The sequence below is a fragment of the Schistocerca cancellata genome, chromosome 4, assembly GCF_023864275.1.
Source record: "Schistocerca cancellata isolate TAMUIC-IGC-003103 chromosome 4, iqSchCanc2.1, whole genome shotgun sequence".
In the NCBI taxonomy this organism is placed as follows: Eukaryota; Metazoa; Arthropoda; class Insecta; order Orthoptera; family Acrididae; genus Schistocerca; species Schistocerca cancellata.
Window position 1 is genome coordinate 427,780,730 of NC_064629.1, and position 25,301 is coordinate 427,806,030.

General features: G+C 45.1%; 1 protein-coding gene across 4 annotated transcripts in view; it reads right to left on the minus strand.

Moving 5' to 3' along the window:
* Positions 1–25,301, minus strand: part of LOC126183685 (1-acyl-sn-glycerol-3-phosphate acyltransferase alpha-like) — a 749,564-nt gene that overhangs the window by 237,013 nt on the left and 487,250 nt on the right. For all 4 annotated transcript variants that reach the window (XM_049925864.1, XM_049925867.1, XM_049925865.1 and 1 more), the window contains one exon: positions 14,952–15,024. The gene's annotated coding sequence lies outside the window, so the exon portion shown is untranslated. The remainder of the gene's footprint in view (positions 1–14,951; positions 15,025–25,301) is intronic.

Consider the following 25,301-nt stretch of genomic DNA (forward strand, 5'->3'; position numbering starts at 1 on the left):
CTGTTCCGGACTGAGCGCCTAGAACCGCGAGACCACCGCCGCCGGCGGAAATCACAGATCCAGTCACATAACTGAGATAATATTCCATAAGCACGCAATTTCACTACAAGCCACTTGTGTGGTACAGTGTCAAAAGCCTTCCGGAAATCCAGAAATACGGAATCGATCTGAAATCCCTTGTCAAAAGCACTCAGCACTTCATGTGAATAAAGAGCTTGTTGTGTTTCACAAGAACGATGTTTTCTAAACCCATGTTGACTGTGTGTCAATAGACCGTTTTCTTCGAGGTAATTCATTATATTCGAACACAATATATGTTCTGAAATCCTGCTGTATATCGACGTTAACGATATGGGCCTGTAATTTAGTGGTTTACTCCTACTACCTTTCTTGAATATTGGTGTGACCTGAGCAGCTTTCCAGTCTTTGGGTACGGATCTTTCGTCGAGCGAACGGTTGTATATGATTGTTAAGTATGGAGCTAATGCATCAGCATACGCCGAAAGGAACCTAATTGGTATACAATCTGGACCAGGAGACTTGTTTTTATTAAGTGATTTGAGTTCCTTCACTACTCCGAGGATATTTACTTCTACGTTACTCATGTTGGCAGCTGTTCTCGATTCGAATTCTGGAATATTTACTTCGTCTTCTTTTGTGAAGGCATTTCGGAAGGCTGTGTTTAGTAACTCTGCTTTGGCAGCACTGTCTTCGATGGTATCTCCATTGCTATCGTGCAGAGAAGGCTTTGACTGTTTCTTGCCGCTAACATTCTTCACATACGACCAGAATCGCTTTGGATTTTCTGCCAAGTTTCGAGACAAAGTTTCTTTATGAAAACTGTTATAAGCATCTCGCATTGAAGTCCACGCTAAATTTCGAGGTTCTGTAAAAATCGCCAATCTTCGGGATTTTGCGTCTGTTTAAATTTGGCATGTTTGTTTCGTTGTTTCTGCAACAGTGTTCTAACCCGTTTTGTGTACAAAGGAGGATCAGCTCCGTCGTTTGTTTATTTATTTGGTATAAATCTCTCAATTGCTGCCGATATTATTTCTTTGAATTTAAGCCACATCTGGTGTACACTTACATTATTAATTTGGAATGAGTGGTGATTGTCAAAAAAAAAATGGCTCAAATGGCTCTGAGCACTATGGGACTCAACATCTGTGGTCATCAGTCCCTTAGAACTTAGAACTACTTAAACCTAACTAACCTAAGGACATCACACACATCCATGCCCGAGGCAGGATTCGAACCTGCGACCGTAGCGGTCACGCGGTTGCAGACTGACGCGCCTAGAACCGCACGGCCACACCGGCCGGCTGGAGATTGTCTCTCAGGAAGGCGTCAAGTGAATTTTTATGTGCTTTTTTTGAATAGGTATATTTTTCGCTTATTTTTTCGAGGATTTGGTTATTACAGTATTCAATCTTGCTACGACAGCCCTGTGTTCACTAATCCCTGAATCGGTTTTTGATGCTCGTTATTAACTCAGGATTATTTGTTGCTAAGAGGTCAAGTGTGTTTTCACAACCGTTTACTATTCGCGTGGGCTCATGAACTAACTGCTCGAGATAATTTTCAGAGAATGCGATAGCACAATTTCCAGTGATATTTTATGCGTACCTCCGGAATTAAACTTCAATGTTGTCCAATCTGAAATTTTGTAGTTAACAGCAATCAAATAACATGTACTAATTCTTGAATCTTGCCCGTGTCCGAATCACAAATGTGTACAGTGACTAACGTTCCCTCACAGCTAGCTAAGGTGCGAGGCGACGACTATCACTGTGGAAGACTAGAGCACAGTGTGACGTATTGAGGTGCAACGCGAACAGAGTCCCGTTGTGACGTACTGAGATTGAGACAGCTCGGTCGGCAGCGGCGGCCTATATGCACGCTGCCCAGGGGGCGTTATCGGGGGGTAGCCTGGGGGCGGTGTCTTGGTCTTCTCTCGTTATAGACGCGCTTAGTTCAGCGCCTGCTATAGAACGTTTCCTAGTGCCTACCGGTGTGCTGGCGAAGGCGTACGCCAGCACACTGCTATCCTTTCAAAACAACCTTTTCAGATAAGGCGAAGACCTGATGACTTGAACATTCGTCAAGAAATGAGACATTTTCTTTAGACAAAACAGTCAGGTGCCATACGAGCCCACCCGGTAGCCGCGCGCGATAGCATGCCGCTTGCGGGGTTCGGGCATGCGCGCCGGCCACCGAATCGAATCCGCTCGGCGGATTAACAAGGCGGGCGGCGTGCCGCTCAGCCTAATGTGGTTTTTACGCTGCGTTCACAGTGGCTCTCACGCCGGTCGTCAGACGCCGTTGCCAGAGGTCGCCCGATAACATCGGTCGACAGCCTGGTCACGGCACGTCTGATCTTCTTAAACAGTTTTTGGCGTGATCAAGGAGCGTACGTTAGGTTAGCTTACAATCTATTCTGTGTATGAAGTAGGTTATATTATAACCTCCAGGGGTGAGATGGATACTACGACGCTCAAAAATGGTTCAAGTGGCTTTGAGTACTATGGGACTTAACATCTGCCGGCCGCGGTGGACGTGCGGTTCTAGGCGCTTCAGTCCGGAATCCCCCGACTGCTACGGTCGCAGGTTCGAATCCTGCCTCGGGCATGGATGTGTGTGATGTCCTTAGGTTGGTTTAAGTAGTTCTAAGTTCTAGGGGACTGATGATCTCAGGTGTTAAGTCCCATTGTGCTCAGAGCCATTTGAACCATTTTTTGATCTTAACATCTGACGCGGTTCCGGACTGAAGCGCCTAGAACCGTTCGGCCACAACGGCCGGCCTACTACGACGCCTCCGTTCTTAGAGACGAGTGCTGCAAAATGGCGTTTACTCTTAAAAAGATGCCGAATGCATGTAAATGAGCTGTATATGTGTCGAAAGGAATGGGACGAATAGTGTATACTCTTCCCTCATCTGGAGCTATTAGACAAGCTTTACGAATATACACTCCTGGAAATGGAAAAAAGAACACATTGACACAGGTGTGTCACACCCACCATACTTGCTCCGGACACTGCGAGAGGGCTGTACAAGCAATGATCACACGCACGGCACAGCGGACACACCAGGAAACGCGGTGTTGGCCGTCGAATGGCGCTAGCTGCGCAGCATTTGTGCACCGCCGCCGTCAGTGTCAGCCAGTTTGCCGTGGCATACGGAGCTCCATCGCAGTCTTTAACACTGGTAGCATGCCGCGACAGCGTGGACGTGAACCGTATGTGCAGTTGACGGACTTTGAGCGAGGGCGTATAGTGGGCATGTGGGAGGCCGGGTGGACGTACCGCCGAATTGCTCAACACGTGGGGCGTGAGGTCTCCACAGTAAATCGATGTTGTCGCCAGTGGTCGGCGGAAGGTGCACGTGCCCGTCGACCTGGGACCGGACCGCAGCGACGCATGGATGCACGCCAAGACCGTAGGATCCTACGCAGTGCCGTAGGGGACCGCACCGCCACTTCCCAGCAAATTAGGGACACTGTTGCTCCTGGGGTATCGGCGAGGACCATTCGCAACCGTCTCCATGAAGCTGGGCTACGGTCCCGCACACTGTTAGGCCGTCTTCCGCTCACGCCCCAACATCGTGCAGCCCGCCTCCAGTGGCGTCGCGACAGGCGTGAATGGAGGGACGAATGGAGACGTGTCGTCTTCAGCGATGAGAGTCGCTTCTGCCTTGGTGCCAATGATGGTCGTATGCGTGTTTGGCGCCGTGCAGGTGAGCGCCACAATCAGGACTGCATACGACCGAGGCACACAGGGCCAACACCCGGCATCATGGTGTGGGGAGCGATCTCCTACACTGGCCGTACACCACTGGTGATCGTCGAGGGGACACTGAATAGTGCACGGTACATCCAAACCGTCATCGAACCCATCGTTCTACCATTCCTAGACCGGCAAGGGAACTTGCTGTTCCAACAGGACAATGCACGTCCGCATGTATCCCGTTCCACCCAACGTGCTCTAGAAGGTGTAAGTCAACTACCCTGGCCAGCAAGATCTCCGGATCTGTCCCCCATTGAGCATGTTTGGGACTGGATGAAGCGTCGTCTCACGCGGTCTGCACGTCCAGAGCACGAATGCTGGTCCAACTGAGGCGCCAGGTGGAAATGGCATGGCAAGCCGTTCCACAGGACTACATCCAGCATCTCTACGATCGTCTCCATGGGAGAATAGCAGCCTGCATTGCTGCGAAAGGTGGATATACACTGTACTAGTGCCGACATTGTGCATGCTCTGTTGCCTGTGTCTATGTGCCTGTGGTTCTGTCAGTGTGATCATGTGATGTATCTGACCCCAGGAATGTGTCAATAAAGTTTCCCCTTCCTGGGACAATGAATTCACGGTGTTCTTATTTCAATTTCCAGGAGTGTATGAGATGCAGGGATAAACGCCATACCACTAAAGTTAAAAACGCTTTGCTGCGCAAGGATCCTATGGGACCAAACTGCTGAGGTCATCGGTCCATAGGCTTACACACTATTTAATCTAACTTAAACCAGCTTACGCTAACGGCAACACACACACCCATGCCCGAGGGAGAAATCGAATCTCCGATGGGGAGAGACGCGCGAACCGTGGCAAGGCGCTTCAGACCGCGCGCCTACCCTGCGCGGCGTTAGCTCGTAAAGCACGTTACAAGTAACTATACTAGTGTCCACAATTAAAGCAACAAACCGCTATTTCCCCGTCATGTATCTAATTCACGATATAATTACACAAATTGTCAATAGATATCCGTATGATCGTGTTCTGCACGCAAGAAGGCATTCCGGTTAACAGACAACCATGCCAACGATGACGTCAGAGCAACTTGCGTCGCTCGATAACATCGGTCGAATGGGGCAGTGGTTCCCGGGTAATCCCATATCCGCAATCGCTGTGTACACGGTCACAGACGGTGCCTTTTGGTACAGAGAAGACGCCCTCTCTGCGGTGGAGAACCGTAGGAAAAATAGAAGTATTACAGTCGCAAACTGCTGTGGCCCGATGGCATAATGTGAACCATTCTGTTGTTTCTCGGATGTGGGGACAGTTATGACAGTACCACCCTAGTACTGTACGGCAGGTTCGAATCCTGCCTCGGGCATGGATGTGTGTGATGTCCTTAGGTTAGTTAGGTTTAAGTAGTTCTAAGTTCTAGGAGACTGATGACCTCAGATGCTAAGTCCCATAGTGCTCACAGTCATTTTAATCATTTTTTGAACTGTACGGCAACTGGCATCTGACCTCGTAGTAGCCTCTGGACGTGTTGCATCGAGACAAACGGTGTACAGTTAGCTTCAGCAGAGTGGCCTTTATTGTCTGAGACCTGCTGTAAGTGTGCCTCTGAGGCGTCTTCACAGAAGAAAACGTCTACAGTGGAGACGTCAACATGCCAACCTGGACGGTCGAACAGTGGGCCAAATTTCTTTTCACAGACGAGACCTGATGTGGTATGGTGAATGATTCTCGACAGATATGTATCTGGAGGGAACATGGAACACAATTTCGGGCCCAAACATTGCGGAAAGAGACCGATATAGGGGAGGATTCCTAATGGGATTATGTTTACCACTCGAACACCTCTCAATGAAATTCTTCGCGTGAATCGTGAAGGTTTAACTGCTGTCAAGTATCGTGACCTCATATGAGGCTGCTGCGGAGTACTGTTGGCATCGACTTCGTATTAATGGACGATCATATTCGACCTCATAGAGCACCGGTGGTTTATGTTTTCTTGGAAACGGAAGATACTGCACGCATGGCGTACCCAGCTCCCTCTCCCGTTTTGAATCCCATATATGCACTAGGGAGACTGGTTGAATCACGTCAGCATCCACCAACAACTCTCTAAGACTTGCGAGCAGCTCTGCAGGAAAAACGGCCATTATTGCCTCAACATGAGATTGATGACATCGTCCCCAGCATGTTCCGTCGTTGTCAGGCCTGTAATTCTGCCAGAAGTGGTCACACACCATACTGAGCACATTAACCAGTTGTCAGAATGCGTGTGCCAACTCGTTTAGTTGGAAAAAACAAAGAACATTTTTGTCTACCGTTATGCATGTTGCAGTTGTTTCTTTTCTGTATTCTTTACACTGTTTCTACTTTACTATCACCTGTTTATACTATTTTGTGGCAAAATAAAAGCATCCTTGCTAAATTTCCGTTTGTTGCTTTAATGTTGGGCACCAGTGTATATCTAATTCAAAAGAGCATATAGCGGGGGACTGCCACAGCAGTTACCGGTCGGTTAAGTGGAATATAGCAGGAGAAGGAGAACACAATGGGTCATAACGAACCGAGCCTTGCATCATACTCTCACGCTAGCGCCCTTTAATTACTGTAGTGATGTTTTACTAGCGTCGAAGTAGCTTCAGAGGTTCCCAACAGCTACCCTGACTTCACGCTGACGTCTCTCCCCTCGGCCTTCTCTTGTATTACGAAAATATGTAGTTTCAATGATAAACTACATTAAGGATCTTTCCAAAACACGTTGTTCCGAATATGGTTTATTATCCTACTGTGGTATGATGTGCGATTTCAGTGTATAAAGGTTTTGCCTATGACGTTATGAGCGCATAATACCGGTGGGTTAAAGGTGAAAGTAGATGTTGTTTACATAATGTTACGCGCAGATAAAATGTGTGTGTGTGAGTAAGCAAGTATTATTTAATTAATGAAACGCAAAGTTGTGGTTTCACGACAGCTTACTTTATTCTAAAAATGGTGAAAATTAATGCAATACTAGCAGCATATTCAGGTGAGCTTTTAAAATGAAATTGACACTTTGGGTGAGTCAGCTGGAAACAGGAAACCTAGCTCATTTTCCTAAATTATCATCCATGCAAGATGTTCACAACGACTGTGAACGTTATTCACATAGTTTAGTTGATCAGCGCTTTCAAGATCTGACAGCACTAGACAGTGATTTTGATCTGTTCTCTCCATATTCAGCGAATATTTAAGACATTCGTCCTGAGCTGCAGCAAGAAATTATTCACCTGCAGTGTGACAGAGAATACAGAGACAAATTTCAGAACAAGAAAAACATTTTGGAATTCTACAGACACTTCCCTCAGAACAGATTTCCTCGTTTGCACAAACTGGCGGCTACAATAATATCAATGTTCGGTTCCACGTATGTTTGTGAACAACTGTTCTCTGCAATAAAATGTAACGAGACGCGCCTGAGAAACGCATTGTCTGATCGAAATTTAAACTGCACGCTGCGCCTAAAATGCACAAGAACAATTACTCCGAACATAGACGCAATTGTAAAGGACAAAAAGTACAAGATAACCGAGAATCCCACACTTCAGTGACACCTTTTATTGTGTAACAGTTCACAAATTAATGCGAATGTAGAGGCATACACTAAGCTAATAAAATTATCTGGCATGTGTACATTCTCCTTTTGGCGGCAGGTGTTGTGTGCCCCACGTGACTTTCCCCACTCTCCGCTCTGGTCCGGTAGTGGGGGTAGCGTGCTCGCGCTGCTCCGTGCTCGCGCCTTGCTGCTCACAGCTTGCTCCGCGAGCACGTATGTTGTGAAGCCCTGACTTAGACATACGTCCAGCGAGTGCAGCAAGGTGGAGATTCCCTGCTGTTTTGGGGAGGCATTGTTGGGGCCGACGCACGCAGCTGGTAGTCACGGAAGGCGCCGTAACGGCTGTACGATACATGAATGTCATCCTCCGACTGATAGTGCAACCATATCGGCAGCATATTGGCTAAGCATTCGTCTTCATGGACGACAATTCGCGCCCCCATTGTGCATATCTTGTGAATGACTTCCTTTAGGATAACGACATCGCTCAACTAGATTGGCCAGCGTGTTCCCCAGACATGAACCCTATCGAACATGCCTGGGATGGATTAAGAAGGGCTGTTTATGGACGACGTGACCCACCGATCACTCTGAGGGATCTACGCCGAATCGCCGTTGAGGAGGGGGACAATATGGACCAACAGTGCTTTGATGAACTTATGGATACTATGCCACGACGAATACAGGCATACATTAATGCATGAGGACGTGCTTAATGTGTACAGCAATCTGGACCACCACCTCTGAAGGTCTCGCTGTATGGTGGTACAACATGCAATGTGTGGTTTTCATGAGCAATAAAAAGGGCGGGAATTAATTTTTATATTGGTCTCTATTCCAATTTTCCGTACAGGTTCCGGAACTCTCGGAACGGAGGTGATGCAAAACTTTTTTGAAGTGTGTATGTGCATTGAAATGGCTGCAAGAATAGTTGAGTAATTAGTCCTCAGAATATATTAAGGGGCCATAACTGTAAAATTCGCTTCCGATTTAATACAAAGTGTTGCAAAGGTGTGGCAAATAAATAACCGCACTGGTGCTACAAAACATTTTATTTATCAGCCATTACAATACAAAGTTTATTACCTTCTCTCTACTCACTGTCCTTGCCGATCCCTACAACGCTCCATACGCGAATTTTGTATTGTTCAAAGAAGTGCCGGACGCCCGCTTCTGTCACCTTGTTGAGAACATCCATCGCTTTTGCTTTCACCTATTCTACACCTTAAAATCTTGTCCGCTTAAGCGTCAACTTGACCTCAGGATGTAAAAGAAGTCACAAGGGGGTCAAGGTCGGGCGAATACGGTGATTTCGCTAAGAACGTCTTTACAGACTAGGCGTAACGGGCTGGCACGTTATCTTAGTGAAGCATCCAGGACTAGCTGTTCCACAAATCAGATCATCGTCTCCTCACAAATGGCAGTCAGAACTTCGATGGACACACTGCCGAAGATTTTCACGGATCGGTTTGCCAATTTTCTCAATGTTGTCCGGTTTTTAAGCTGAGGGTCGTCCAGGGCGCGGATTATCTTCGGTAGTTTCACGTTACTGCTTGGTCTTTTTGAACCACTCAAAAACTCGTGTTCGCGATAAAATTTCTCTTCCGTACACTTTCTCTGACATGGGGTGGGCTTCTGTAGCAGTTTTCCCCAGTTTCACTAGAAACTTTATGTTAACTCGTTTCTCCATCTGAACTCTTTGCAATTTCCACCGAGACGCTAACGGAAGGACTTCACAGGGCGATTACCATAGCGAAACTGAACGACGTCTCCGTCGAGCTAAGGGTGGGGGAATCACAAATTGATACAAATATGGTCAACCTGCCGCGGTGCGCTCGCAGTTTTCCGGTAGCAGCACCAGTCCGGTTGTTAAATTGCCACACACCATTTAAAGAATTTTCAAATCTTCAGAGATGTACTTTACGTAACTATCCGACAAAAACATGTTCCTTCTGCCCTCCCTCCATAAGCCACTGTGAAGCGGTTCGCAATTCAACGCAAGTCATTACACCCATCTGGTAATGAGCAAGCGGAAGTCGCATCCTTTCCTCGCCGTACTTTACGCGACCAGGCTCACTTACAAGATTCCCGTTCCACTGGATTGAATATCATGCTCTCTGCCGTCAGTCACCCACTACGCTGATCTGCACCGTGTCCTCGTGGTCTCTGTCTCGCTTCGTTTACTTTACCTTCCTAATCGTCGTTTTCCGCGGGGAGTGAAATCCAAGGACTTTAAAGACCAACGATGTTTGTCCATCCCAGCAACATGGCCTGCACATACAGGATGAATCCCTAATGATGTTAAAACATTCAGGGATTATGTAGAAGAATAAAGCATCAAGTTGGGTTAAGGGACCCTAGTCGGGAAGCGACATAGTCGGAAGTTATAATGGGAAATCGTTCTTATACCTCTGACTGCGAAACACATGTACCGACACTGTTGTTTCTAAGACTGTATGGTTGGAAATCCCAACGATCACTTACGTGTAGAGTATGGGATAGTATCTAATCCAACGCATATGGCGTACAGTGTACTGATATTAGCAGTCCTTGTGTACTGTAGCAGACTGCAGTTTGCTTTTACAAGTTGAAGTACTTACGTCGATCAGCTGTAACCAAATGGAGCTGCACACGTTGACCGAATTTGCAGACATGATTTTCGTGTATGGGCAAGCAAATGGGATCAGGTTGTACAGGATCAAATATCCGCCTAGAAGACGTCCAGTTCACATCATGTTTCGAAGGCTGTTCTGACGATTCATTGAAACAGGTCAACTGGTACCACAGCACAACGACCGAGGAAACCGACGAACTAAACGGACTCCCGACTTAGAAGATATCGTGCTTGTTCGAGTGGATGAGGCGCCTGAAATCACCACTTTATCAGTTGCACGTGAAATGAATGTTTCGCAAAGTATTGTTTGGCGAGTATTACGGGAAATGCTGCTCCAACCCTACCACCCACAAGAACTGCTTGCTTTTTCTTCTTCTGACTTCAGCAGCGGATGCTCGATCTTCAAATTGTTCAAATGGCTCTAAGCACTATTTTTTTCACTTGTTGCCTGCCATATAAGCTCGCTGCCTTTATAATATAGCGGGCTGTAAATTCTGCAGTTGGTCTCTTAGCCGTCACACCAGTCACTCAATTCCAGGTATAGGGGAGAACCCACAGAATGTTTAACATACACCTACACAAAGCTACACACAGTACATCTACTTGAGTGACTGATGTGCCGTTGCCCATGTCCCGCCCCGTGGAGGGGGACCATATGCAGTGTCTGGCAGTTATTAATAGTTGAGAGCACCATTTCCAAATAATTAGAAAAGAAAAAAAAACAAAATGACATACACGTTATTTTGAATAATACAAAAAATCTATAGTTATTTTAATGTAAAGAATACATATTTTAATGAAGAAAAATAGAAAAGTATTTACCAAAAATCCCTTCACCAACAAGGCCATGAGAGGGAAGCCTCGGAAAGTTCCTCGAGCCTTACCGCTTTTCGCCTCATCCTAAATACTAATATTCAGATTTATGTATCCATATGCTACGTCTTAATTATTTACTGTCACCTTGATACAATGATACTACATTACATATATTATTGGTGCTGGTGTGAGGGGCAGCGCTCGGAATAACATCGAGCTGTGGCCCTCTCACCAGGAATTTTCTATCCAATTTCTGAACTACTATATTTCATGCTATTCATTTTACATTTTTACAAACTGCCACATTTAAATTAATTACATTTTCTTATTACAGTTAGTTTCATAACCTCACACATTGTCTCACTACAATGTATTATATATGTGACTCGGTTATATTATCCGTTATCAGTAACATCATCCTCAGAACTACTGTTATTAGTTGAGGATCTCCGTTCTCTCAATCTGTGTCTCCATTGTCTCCCTCTGTTGTACTCTACTTGTAATTGTCTTGAAATTTTGTCTGCTGTGTTATTTTCTTATGTCCTAGTAAGTGGGTCCCTAATGGAGTTGTAAATATTTAACTGTCTCAAATCTGATTGTCGTATATGTGTGTACAGCATGCTGGAGATAATCGTGTGTTCAGGGGTCCCAATGTCCCCACATGTGCATGTATTACTTTCCCTGAGATTCAAGCTGTGTAGGTGTGATGGGTAAGGCTCATGACGGGTCAAAAAGTGTATCATGCCTCGACTCGGATACATGTATTTCAACAGTAGTCGCTCCCTGATGTTTGGGAAGAAGTCGTGGACCCTACGGCCCTTGTCACTCATATCCCAGTCTCTCTGCCAAGTACCTAGGCGCCAATTTTTTAAGTGTAATTTGTCGTGAATGTCTTCTCCTGTTATAGCCCTTACCTGATCACTACTACCTTCTTTAACCAGTATGCTGCGGCACGGTATTTAATAGTTATTTGGATCGGAAAGACACCTAGTACCACAGACAGGACATCCTGGGATGTAGTTTTTAAGCCGCCTGACAATCTCAGAAGCACCCCTCTCTGGCTACGGCGAACAATAGTTTTGTTTACTATGGGACTTACCATCTGAGGTCATCAGTCCCCTAGACTTAGAACTACTTAAACCTAACTAACCTAAGGACATCACACACATCCATGCCCGAGGCAGGATTCAAACCTGCGATCGTAGCAGCAACGCGGTTCCCGACTGAAGCGCCTAGAACCGCTCGGCCACAGCGGCCGGCTACTCGGTTTTCGAATCACTCACCAGGAGAACGATCTTGCTCTCTGCTGTCTCCACACTGTCACTCATCCGCATCAACCAGTCCTTCCTTGGATCTGGACAACAGGGTCACGTCGCCGGCATGTGTGACATGTGTTATATCCTCTCCTTAGACCCCGATTCCTTCAACATTCTTATGAAGAATTTCCCTCATTACTTTTTCGATAGCGAGAATGAACAATGTCGTGACATACTACCTTCTTATCCTCAGCCCTATACTTACAGTGGTGTCCAAAATTAAAGCAACAAACTGATATTTCCCCGTCCGATGTCTAATTCACAATACAATCACACAAACTGTCAACAGATGTCGTTACGATCGTGTTCTGCACGGAAGATGGCATTCCGATCAACGGACAACCACGCCAGCAATGACGTCAGCGCACCTGTCAAGCGAGGTAGTATATCAGTGATGGTGGACTGGTATTTGGCTGTAAGGACGCAACGGTATCGCCTTAGTACTGTATTGCACCTGGCATCTGACCTCGCAGCACCCCCTGGACGTGTTGTATCGAGCCAAACGGTGTACAAAAGGCTTCAGTAGAGTGGCCTTTATTGTTGGAAACGTGCTTTCTGTTCACCTCTGGCGTGACTTCACAGAAGGGAAGGTCTGGAGTGGAGTGGAGCCGTCAACATGCCACCTGGAAGGTCGAACGGTGGGCTAATGTTCTTCTCACAGATGAGTCTCGGTGTGGTCTGGAGAGTGATTCTCGACTGATTCGCATCTGGAGGGAACGTGGAACACGATTTCGGGACCCAAACATTGTGGAAAGAGATCGATATCGAGGATTATTCCTAATGGTGTGGGCAGAGATTATGTTGACCCCTCGAACACCTCTTCATGAAATTGTAGAGGTGAATCAGCAAGATTTAACTGTTGTCAGGTACCCTGAGGAGATCTTGTGATCTAGTGCGCGGTTGCTGCGAGGTGCTGTGGGCCCAGACTTCCTGTTGTTGACGATAATGCTCGACCTCATAGAGCACGGGTGGTTGATGTTTTTTTGGAAACGGAAGATACTGCACGCATGGCTTGGCCTGCTCGCTCTCCTAATTTGAATCCCATAGAGCATGTCTGGAATGCACTAGGGAGACGGGTTGCATCACGTCAGCGTCCATCAACCACTCTCAAAGACTTGTGAGCAGCTCTGCAGGAAGGTAGGGTGTTATTGCCTCAACCTTGTATTGATGACATCATTCACAGCCGGTCCCGTCGTTGTCAGGCCTGTATTTGTGCCAGAGGTGGTCATACCCCATACTGAGCCCATTAACCAGTTTTCAGAATGTGTGTGCAGATCCATTACGTTAGAAAAAAACCAAGAACATTTATGGCTACCGTTACACACGTTGCAGTTGATTACGTTCTGTATTCCTCAAATGGTTCAAATGGCTCTGAGCACTATGGGACTCAACTGCTGTGGTCATGTCCCCTAGAACTTAGAACTACTTAAACCTAACTAACCTAAGGACATCACACACATCCATACCCGAGGCAGGATTCGAACCTGCGACCGTAGCGGTCGTGCGTTTCCAGACTGTAGTGCCTTTAACCGCTCGGCCACTCCGGCCGGCTTCTGTATTTCTCACATTGTTTCTACTTTACTATACAGTTTTGTGGCAAAATAAACGCAACCTTGGAAAATTTCCGTTTCTTGCTTTAATTTTGGACAACAGTGTATGTTAAAACTCTCCGCGACTTTGTTCACGAGCTTCACTTTGCCTTCTGAATCAGCAAAACTGCCACCATGCACACTATGGGCGATACGAAACTTCATTTTAGTGGAAGCCGATATTTTTGACTTTCTAAATGATTCATGGTATCAACGTGACCACCCAATGTCATAGAGAGACCGAAGATAGTGGACTATAACGCCGAAACTGGTTGCCTACCAATAAAACCAGTAAATACGGCCAAGGTGTCATCGTAACTACTTGTAAGATACAATAACAGCTGTTTCCCCAATAGCCACCAGGAATTTGATGTTCGCAGCTCATTATGTTCTTGTCGAATGTGAATAATGATCTGTAACAGAAACGTGTGGAAGCAGTGCAGAATGAATCCATGTGGAGCAGGAGTTGACTGATCAAAGGAAGAGCGAAACATAATAAGGTAAGATTCCCGGATCAGCTGCAAGTAATGAAATCGAAATAGAAGGGAATGAGAAAAACGAGGTAGTTCCTTGGTCGAACAGACTGTAGATGAACTTCAACGCTTTTTGTGTAATCCAAAACCTCAAACCGACAGTTACGACAGCGCTGATCCCCGCCCTCGTGTGCCGTCCACCTTCCTCTTCTTGTACCTCTTTAAGTATCATCTAGGGCGCACTTTAATCAATTTAGTGTCGGTATCTTATTGTGAAGACTACTTATGCATAAACTTGGTGTTCAATACGTGTCCCATTCTAGAACTTTTTCTGTCACTCATCAGTACCATCTCCCCTGTATTTTTCACATAAACAGAGCGTTGTCAAAGTTGCACAGTGGTTCATATTACGTGTTAAAGCGTAGGCTCCCTGTAATTAGTGCGTAAATCAGTCCATAGTCTGGAGTGCAACTTCGAATATGACAACGCCTCAAGTACAATCGTGTCCAAAACAATCTTCGGATTCATGACTACTTTTTCTTTTCTTTTCTTTTCTTTCCTTCTTTTTCTTTTCTTTTGCTCAGTTTCTCTCTTCACCCAATCAAAAATTTCTATGTTCAGCATTTATTTTGAATCAGAATTGGCTTAATCTATTTCCTCCCTACAGGTTAACTTTTATATAAATTTACGTTGCAAGTCTCAGCGACGCCGCACTGTTATAGCCTAGCGATTAAAGGGCAACATGCAGTTACTGAAACTACAATAAACAAAAATATTAATATAATTAATTAGCCAAACTAGTCAGTATTTTACCTTCGTTTTCCTTGTTACACGTCCTAAAGGATCCTGATGTACTGCCAGACGCGGAAGATTACTTTGGAAAATCCTAGAAGAAGAAATGATTTTCAATTAGACTGATTAGTTATATAAACATAGCATGTGCAGCTAAACAGACATACTTAACACTAACTAACTTCACGGTAAAGGTGCAATATAGACAACGATTTCACTTTTCTTCCTGAAAGAATGTACAGACATGATACAGAAGCAATAGAAATCCTCGTATGACTAACTAACGATTTGTCTTAAAGTACTGGTTCACGACCATTTTTCGACCTTTAATCGCGGCGTTACTTGCAAGACACGAACTTTACATATACAATCATATATTCAACAATAATGACACTACGACTAATCTTAGAAGACAGATTGTGATCTACTCCCTGAATTTCTGAAGATAGCAAGTATAATATACAACGGGCAAAACATTATAAGGACACGAAAGGAAAGCAGTAGTTGGCAAGGGAGTGGGACATGTTTGTAGCCTCTGCCCGAAGTTCTTTAATCACGGAGTTGAATAAAGAATAACTTAGAGGTTTCTCCTTGTCACTGTAATTCTGTCAAAGACAGCAAAGAACATAGAAGAGCAGGTGAACGGAATGGAGAACGTATTGAAAATGGATTATAAGATACACGTCAACAAAAAAATAATGTAATGTAATGTAAGGGTAATGGAATGTAGTCGAATTAAGGCAGGCGATACTGATAGGATTAAATTAGGGGTTGAGACACTAATAGTGTAAGTAGGCTGTTTAGGTTTTTTTATTGGTAACGCCACGTAGCGCTCTGTATGAAAATCACTGGCTCTGCTGTGTGCAGTCTGTGGCTGGTTTACATTGTTGTTTGCTATTGTAGTGTTGGGCAGCTGGATGTTAACAGCGCGTAGCGTTGCGCAGTTGGAGGTGAGCCGCCAGCAGTGGTGGATGTGGGGAGTGAGATGGTGGAGTTTTGAGAGCGGATGATCTGGACAGAGACAGTAAATTTGTAAGACTGGATGTCATGCACTGATATATATATATTATATATTATGACTTTTGAACACTATTAAGGTAAATACATTGTTTGTTCTCTATCAAAATCTTTCATTTGCTAACTATACCTATCAGTAGTTAGTGCCTTCAGTAGTTAGAATCTTTTATTCAGTTGGCAGTATTGGCGCTCGCTGTGTTGCAGTAGTTCGAGTAACGAAGATTTTTGTGAGGTAAGAATTCATGAAAGGTATAGGTTATTGTTAGTCAGGGCCATTCTTTTGTAGGGATTATTGAAAGTCAGATTGAGTTGCGCTAAAAATATTGTGTGTCACTTTAGTGAATGTCTGAGTACGTTCAGTTTTGCTCAGCTGTTAACAGGACGCATCTAGAGGCATAAAGAAATCGTCAAATTGGTAATGGAGGGAAGTGTAGAGGGTAAAAGTGCAGAGGGAGATCAAAGCATGATACAGTAAGCAGGTGCAAATGGATGTATGTTGCAGAAGTTATTCGGAAATGAAGGATAAACTAGCGTGCAGAGCTGCATCAAATTAGTACGATCAAATTCGCCTAACACGATTGTATCCTAATAATTCGTGTGCGATCCTAACACGAAGACTGTGTTAACGCTACCACTCATCACACCACCTCCTGTAAGGAAGAAAGTTACGTCACAACTCAAGAACGAATGAAGATATTCTCAAATGAAACGCACCACTGTTGTACTTATGAAATTCTCTGTATGCTTGATACGTCTGATGACCCCTTTTCCATCAGAATATTACGAACATACCTACATGGCAGCGATTTTAGAAGCCGCCATATTGTAACATAGCTTTACATGTTCTCTCTCTCTCTCTCTCTCTCTCTCTCTCTCTCTCTCTCATCTCATCTCATACCAGTTGACCAAAGACGTCTGCTTATCCACCTGATTTTATATTCGAAGGCTGGTTTCATAACTATGAACCATCTGTGTATTAATTAAAATTAACCGGTCCATAAAATTTTCCGTACACATGGAGAATTCCGCTGCCCAGTCAAGCTTTATACAATTATTTCTTGTTGTTGCTGCTGACACTGTGGCAATTAGAGACTCGCTCCTAATCAAGTAGTGAAATGCAGCATATTAATCTCGACTGAGAATCACGTCCAGTCATAGATTTTCCGTGGCTTCCCTGTACCGATTACGGTAAATGTCGGTATGATGTATTTAAAAATGGACGCGGCCGATTACCTTCCCCAATCCGAACCTGTATCGCGTTTCTAATTATCTCCAATTATAGAGGGACCTACAGTTTAATGAAGGCTCCGAAATATGACATTTTGCTCATTTACAAGTCACTGCTAGATGTGCAAGGAGCGGTACCATCATCAGCATCATGATAATCATGATCATCATTATCATCAAATATTCAGCTTAATGGCAGTTTACTGGCACTATTGCTGCCTCCATTTGATCCTGTTCCAGACTAACTGTTTCTCAGCCTGGTCTTTTTCTCTATTATCTTCATCCAGAATTTTAGTTCTCCTTCTTCCTATATTTTTCTCTCCATCCACTGCACCTTCTCTAGTTATTAGAAATCCTTAATTGCTTCTTTCCTCGAAGTATACACTATGTGATCAAAAGTATCCGGACACCCCCAAAAACATACTTTTTCGTATTAGGTACATTGTGCTGCCACCTGCTGCCACGTACTCCATATCAACGACCTCAGTAGTCATTAGACATCGTGAGAGATCAGAATGGGGCGCTCCGCTGAACTCACGGACTTCGAACGTGGTCACGTGACTGGGTGTCACTTGTGTCATTCGTCTGTACGCGAGATTTCCACACTTCTAAACATCCCTGAATCCATTGTTTCCGATTTGATGACGAAGTCGAAAAGTGAATGGACATGTACAACACAAAAGTGTACAGCCCAACCTCGTCTGTTAACTGACATTGAACGCCGACAGTTGAAAAGAGTCGTAATGTGTAATAGGCAGACATCTATCCAGACCATCACACAGGAATTCCAAACTGCATCAGGATCCACTGCAAGTACTATGACAGTTAGGCGGGAGACGAGAAAACTTTGCTTTCATAGTCAAGCTGCTGCTCATAACCCACATATCACGCCAGTAAATGCCAAACGACGCCTCGCTTGGTGTAAGGAGCGTAAACATTGGACGATTGAATAGTGGAAAAACGTTGTGTGGAGTGACGAACCAAGGTACACAATGTGGCCATCCGAGGGTGTGATTATGGCGAATGCCCGGTCAACTTCATCTGCCAGCGTGTGTAGTGTCAACAGTAAAATTCGGAGGCGGTGGTGTTACAGTGTGGTCGTGTTTTTCATGGAGGGGGCTTAGACTCCTCGTTGTTTTACGTGGCACTATCACAGCACAGGTCTACACTAATGTTTTAAGCACCTTCTTGCATCCCACTGTTGAAGAGGAATTCGGGGATGGTTATTGCATCCTTCAACACTATCGAAAACCTCTTCATAATGAACCACCTGTGGCGGAGTGGTTACACGACAATAACATCCCTGTAATGGACTGGTTGGCACACAATCCTGACCTGAATGCTATAGAACACCTTTGGTATGTTTTGGAACGCCGACTTCGTGCCACGCCTCATCGACCGACGTCGATACCTCTACTCAGTGAAGCACTTCGTGAAGAATGGGCTGCCATTCCTCAAGAAACCTTCCAGCACCTGATTGAACGTATGCCTACGAGAGAGGAAGCTGTCATCACGGCTAAGGGTGGACCAACACCGTATTGAATTCCAGCACTACCGATGGAGGGCGCCACGAACTTGTAAGTCATTTTCAGCCAGGTGTCCGGATACTCTTGACCACATAGTGTAGATGTTCTCCTCTGCCCCGCCCCCCTTTCCCAGATTGCCTGGAGATGAAAGAATAGATCTTCAAAGAACGCTAGTCAGACTTCGAAGAGGAGTGGGCGCGTACTGAATGAAAATCAACATAAAGAAAAGTAAGGTGATTAGAGTATAAGACAAAGAAGAAATGAAAATGAAAACATAATTTCGCCATTTTGAAGAAGTTGCACAGTTCAAATATTTGGAGAGAAGGAGGGCGGAAACACAAATAATTTCAAGAAGCTATTAGTGACAGGAACGACCTATGACCGACTGGTGATCGAACCCCTAACTTTTGGATTCGTACTCTGGGCACTGATCCGCTGAGTCACACGTATTGTTATCAAGCCGGCCGGGCTGGCCGAGCTGTTCTACGCGCAGGCTCGAATCCTGCCTCGGGCATGGATGTGTGTGATGTCGTTAGGTTAGTTAGGTTTAAGTAGTTCTAAGTTCTAGGTGATTGATGACCTCAGAAGTTAAGTCCCATAATGCTCAGAGCCATTTGAACCATATTGTTATCAACATTTAATAAATGTATTCAAAGCGGTTTGAACGGGTAGGCTGTACCAAGGCGGTATTCAGGAGCTCTGGCAATATGAACGATTTCCGATAGTCATTACGGCGTGGAACCGCGATTGAAGAACGCATCAAAAGCCTGGCATATTGCCCAATAACTACTACCGGATGGGGAATAAGAGTCACACTGACGAAACCGGAGACTTTCGAAGTAGATGCGATCAGACAACATTATGGTACACACTTCCACGATGGTTCTGTTTATTTTGGCGAACGATAACTTTTAAGTGAAGCAACAGCAAAAACTAGGCATGTTCTGGACGAGATGAGTTGGAATCACGGTCCCGGCATCCACAATAAAGACACCTAGAAAGATCTGAAGTACAACCCAAAAGGTCTCAGTGTGGTTCCCTTCTACATGAAAACTTAATTATCAAAACGTTTCTAGTATTTCGGTCGTGCTGATCTATTGTTACATATTCTTTCTTGCAGTCACGCCAATTGAGCAGCTAATCTTACCACTGATTGCTCTCTGCTTTAAAATTTTCACTATTTACGGAAATTTCATGAACATGCACCATTGTTTCTTCGTTCTTTATGACGAGTTCGATGCCTTTCAACCAGGGTTGCGTAAAATTTATTCTAATAACGAATACAGATAAAAATTGTTGTTCGTTATTCGTGAATGACAGATAAAAAAATTATTAGAAGCCTTATTAATTTTCATCGGTTAAAGAAAAATCTTCAGTTGTGAATAAAAAAGGTGTAAGAACAAAAGTATTCAAAACCGAACAAATTTGTATCTTACATTATTATTTACCGTTTACAAAACAAATATACTTTTTCTTGCTCTTGGTTAAGTTTTCGATACAATTCTTGTTTCGATTAGTTCTTAAAGAATTGCCAGTGTTACACATGAAACCGAACGTTACACAGATGCCGAAGAGAGGAGGTGGTTTTACATCTTGTGAAATACGCCCCTTAGTTTAGTATTACGAGTTATCCAATATAAATGTAAGAAATCATCAGTACTACAATACACAAAGGAATTAAAGACTTAAGCTGCCAGTGGGCATTGATTCAGATCAACGGTGAAACTTGAAAATTTGTGTCTGACCGGGATTCGAGCCCGGGTCTTCTGCTTACTAAGCACAGAAGCTTTGACCCCTGCGCCATCCAGACACAGTGGTCATCGCAACTGCACGGATTACCCTCGCACGCCTCCCGTCAGATCCAAATTCTCAAGTTATCCACATACTACTAATGTAGTGGCCCTTGCCTATTATCCTCATCATTACTCGCCGTTTCGCCGATTCCCGTAAGAGTTCGTGCCTGGAGTGCATTTGCACTGAATTCATTACTGGTCGACCTCACCTTAATTACACTCTGAGTTGACAAAAGTCATGGGATACCTCCTAATATTGTGTCAGACCTTCTTTTGCCTGGTGTATCGCAGCAACTCGGCGTAGCATGGACTAAAAATGTCGCTGAAGTTCCCTGTAGAAATACTTAGTCTTGCTACCTCTATTGCCATCCATAATTGCGAAACTGTTGCCGGTGCAGGATTTTATGCACGCACTGACCTATCGATTATGTCCCATGTGATTCATGTCGGCCGATCTGACTGGCTATATCATTCGTTCGAATTGTCCAGAATATTCTTCAAACCAGTCGCCAACGGTTGTTACCCAGTGACACTGCACACTCTCATGAAGTCCATGAATGGCTACACTGAGGCCAGTTGCAGCCAAACATAACCATTTCCAGTCAATGATTGGTTCAGTTGGACCAGAAAACCTAGTCCATTCAATGTAAACAAAGCCCACACCTTTATGGAGCCACCACCACATTGCACAGTGCCTTCTTGTCAACTTGGGTCCATGGGTTCGTGGGGTCGGCGCCACAGTTGAACCCTACCATCAGCTCTTACCAACTGAAATCCGGACGCATCTGACCAGGCGTCCGTTTTGCAGTTGATTAGGCTGCAACAGATATGGTCACGATCCGAGAAGAGGCAGTGCAGGCGATGGCATGATGTTAGCAAAGGCACTCGCGTCGGTCGTCTGCTGCCATAGCCCATTAACGCCACATTTCGCCACTCGAAATGGAATGTCCCATGCGTCTAGGTCCAACTTCAATTCCGAGTTCAGAGTCTGTTAATTCCCGTCGTGCGGCCATAATCACGTCGCAAACCTTTTCACGTGAATAAACTGAGTACAAATCACTGCTCCGTCAACGCACTGTCCTTTTATACCTTGTGTACGTGATACTACCGGCGTCTATATATGTGCATATCGCTATACCATGACTTTTGTCGCCTCAGTGCATATGTGGTGTCTGTTTTTTCGGACATGCCCGAAAGACCGGACACCACAGGGTGGTTATATCTAAACTTTGGCTACTTAAGCCAGTATAGAGGGAAAATTATATACCCTATGGGTATCCAACGTTATTCGAATGATGTTCAGACTGCGCGCTCTGCAGAATTGCGTTGTTAGTAGAGTTGTCATCACTTGCCGTGAGGCGCCGGTAGTGGTCTGGCGACGTACGGTAGAAACACAACCGTCAGTCTGCATTACAGTTGCAGTCAATCAGCATCGATCTGGAGAAGGTGAGCGGGGGTTTACTCGTAAAGGTGTTTTATCAAAACAACAGCAATAGTGCAGCTGCTCTTCAAGAGTTTCGACGCATTAAAGAAACGTGGAGAGGTCCTCTTTCCCCATTTGGTTTTAAGAACAAAGTTTGGAAGTTCGAATTATTTAGCTACTTGGAAATTGCTTCTGGGACAGGCCGATGGCCAACTGGGCCACAAATTTTTGAAGAAGCTACTGGTGCCAAGACTACGAACGCTGGGGAAGCAATGCGCCATCTTCAAGCAGTGCACCAGTTGCGTCACGATAGCGGAACATTCCATGATCCACCGTTCTAAAAGTGCAGCCAGTAACTGTGAGACGGCATCTCTAGTGCGGTTCGAGACCATCGTGGATGGAGATGGTCGTCACACTGAGCAACTTTTGTAACCTGGTACGTTAATATGGTACACAATTAACATGCGTTACTCTTTCATGTAGAAATTAAAATTTGTATTTTTTGTGGTTTATTCGTTATTTGTCTTCCGCGTGCTCTTACAAATGTTTCCACAAAGCTTCATCATCCTACGAGAAATCGTTTTTCATGTAGGGCATCTTAAGTAGCGAAGTTCAATTCTAACCACCCTGTACTTCTACTATAGTTCTTGGCGAACAATGTCTCTTTATGTCGCTCAGAACGATGTGTACTAGACTCCCACCGTGGAGCGATTGCAATATCAGACGACAGCTACGGACAACGGCCGATTGCGCTCAAAGGCTTGAAAATATGTGTCGTCATTACGCTGCGTGGAAGCGCACAGAAACGAAATTTCACGTACGTTACCAGCGGGCCAGAGTGCTAATCGGGCCTTCATAGTAGCTACAACCTCTCTTGAAAATATCCTGTGCAAGTGGAGACGAAACGTTGGTTTCTCCACGAAATTTAATCGATCACCGCACACTAAACCGGAATATATTAATACGTGTGGGTAACTAGTATGCTTAGTTTCTTTAACGGCTTCGGCAAGACGTACTTGAATTCGCAGGCCAAATAATTAGTGTTATACACTTTTAAATCTGGAAAACCTTCACTTGGTTTGATGATTTCAGCAAAATGATCACACCCATAAGTTATTAGTTACCCCCAGAAGTTATGACGCTAATACCGCCTAACATAGCCTGTAGCCTTCGTATCTGCTTCAGTTCGACGAGGAAGAGAGTTTCCAAGTTTTTTTAGGTGTGCCATATCCACCAGCAGCTACTCACGGAGGATTACATTCCTCAAAACTATCAAATTGCGGCAATATTTATTACTATGTTTCACCCATTGTTTCAAATATTTTATGTTGGACTGAGATTGAGTGATCTTGAAAGAAAGAAGTGTTCTCACCGTATTCATCTCCCCTATGTAGAAGAAAGGGCAACACTTGGTCACCGATAACGTTGAAATAAATATCCTTATTCATAATCACCGCATCCTGAATGAGGGGGCCCAACTAATGGTACGCAAAAAATCACGGAACCACTTCCAGTCTGATCTTCAACCTCCAAACGCTTCGGGTTAAACGTCTCATTGGACCGTCGGTGCTTTCGACCATGACATCATTTGAAAAGACACAAAATCGCGACTTGGCGCACCACAATGCACGCTTCCAGTTAGTGACAGTAGAGTTTGTGTGTTGTTTGGCCCACTGAAGGCATGCAGCATGTATGTGCTGCCGTGTGCAATAGCCTTTTGCTACGCGCCCATCTCCAAATGCCCAATGCATGCTGTTCCATTCGTAATGCTTGCTCGGACACTTGTTGAGATATACTTGCATTCACTGACAGGAGCAATTCCTTTGGAGTTTGAAATCGATTGTCATTGACAGTGCTCCACACCCGTTTCCAGTCAATGCCAGTTGGCGGTTCTTACGCTGTGTTACATGGCTGCAGGTGTTACACCACTGTTTGTAGACACGCTGAAGAGTCCACGTAGCTGTACAAACAAATAGTGCAACTTCGTTCACGGTGTGGTCATGTGCACGTCAGAACACGAGAGCTTCTTTCTTCCATTCTGTTACATCTTCACATTGCCCCATCTTTACTGCACTGGTTCCAGACAAACGACTGGCTCATACACTGCCCAGTGATGGAGGGTCATCTCACAGACTGGTACCTTTTCTGCCGGCCGTGGTGACCGAGCGGTTCTAGGCGCTTCAGTCCGCAACCGCTCGACTGCTACGGTCGCAGGTTCGAATCCCGACATGGATGTGTATGATGTCGTTAGGTTAGTTAGGTTTAAGCAGTTCTAAGTTCTAGGGGACTGATGACGTCAGATGTTAAGTCCCATAGTGCTCAGAGCCATTTGCACCATTTTTTTTTGGTACCTTTCCGACACCATATGCAGCATCCATTGTGCTCTTTTAAGGTGGTGATTAGTATTTTGTGCGGTGAGCTTAATTTGGTTGAGCGTTGGCGAAACCAAGAAAAGTATCACAAAAACATCTTCTTTTTAATGACTTTCCGCCCCTGGTAGCTGAGTGGTCAGCGCGACGGGATGTCATATCTAACGGCCCGGGTGTGATTTCCGGCTGAGTCGGAGATTTTCTCCGCTCAGGGACTGGGTGTTGTGTTGTCCTTATCGTCATCATTTCATCGCCATCCACACGCAAGTCGCCGAAGTGGCGTCAACTCGAAAGACTTGCACCAGGCGAACGGTCTACCCGACGGGAAGCTGTAGCCACATGGCATTTCCATTTTTAATAAAAGTTGTAGTGAAAGATTGTCCGTCTCAGTAGGTGAATGGTCAGCGCGTCTGACTGCTATACGGAGGACCGTGGTTCAATTACCGATCTTGGCAGCGACTTTTGGTTGGGGAGAGGATTAGAATGGGGTCCACTCATCCTCTTGATGTCAACTGAGGTGCTACTGGAATGAGAAATAATCGTTCCAACGTCTGGGAAACCTAAAACGGCCGGGAGAGCGGTGTGCTTACCACTGCCCTTCCATATCGCATATGAATGCCGCCGTATGTCTGACACAGTGACAGATTGGTATCACGCGGTCCTCTGGTTTCGTCACGGAGTTTATGCACTGTCCATTCACATTAATGTTGCCACCTGCCAAAAGCCTGAAGAACCACCTTTAGCAGTGCAGATCGCTGCAAGACGTGAAGGAAGAGAGTCAATGAGGTGCTGGAAGGTACCAGCAAGGGTGTTGAGTCATGCTGACTGCAGTACAGTGGCTAGTTGCTAGGTTTCTCGGTTGACGATCAATGGCGCAAACAGTCCGATCGAGGAGGTCCCACAGATTCTTGAATGGGTTTAAAATACGGGGAGTTTGTTGGCCAGGGGAGTAGAGTAAATGTATCCTGGTGCTCTTCGAACCACTCAGGTATAAGGCGAGCTGTCTAACACGTATT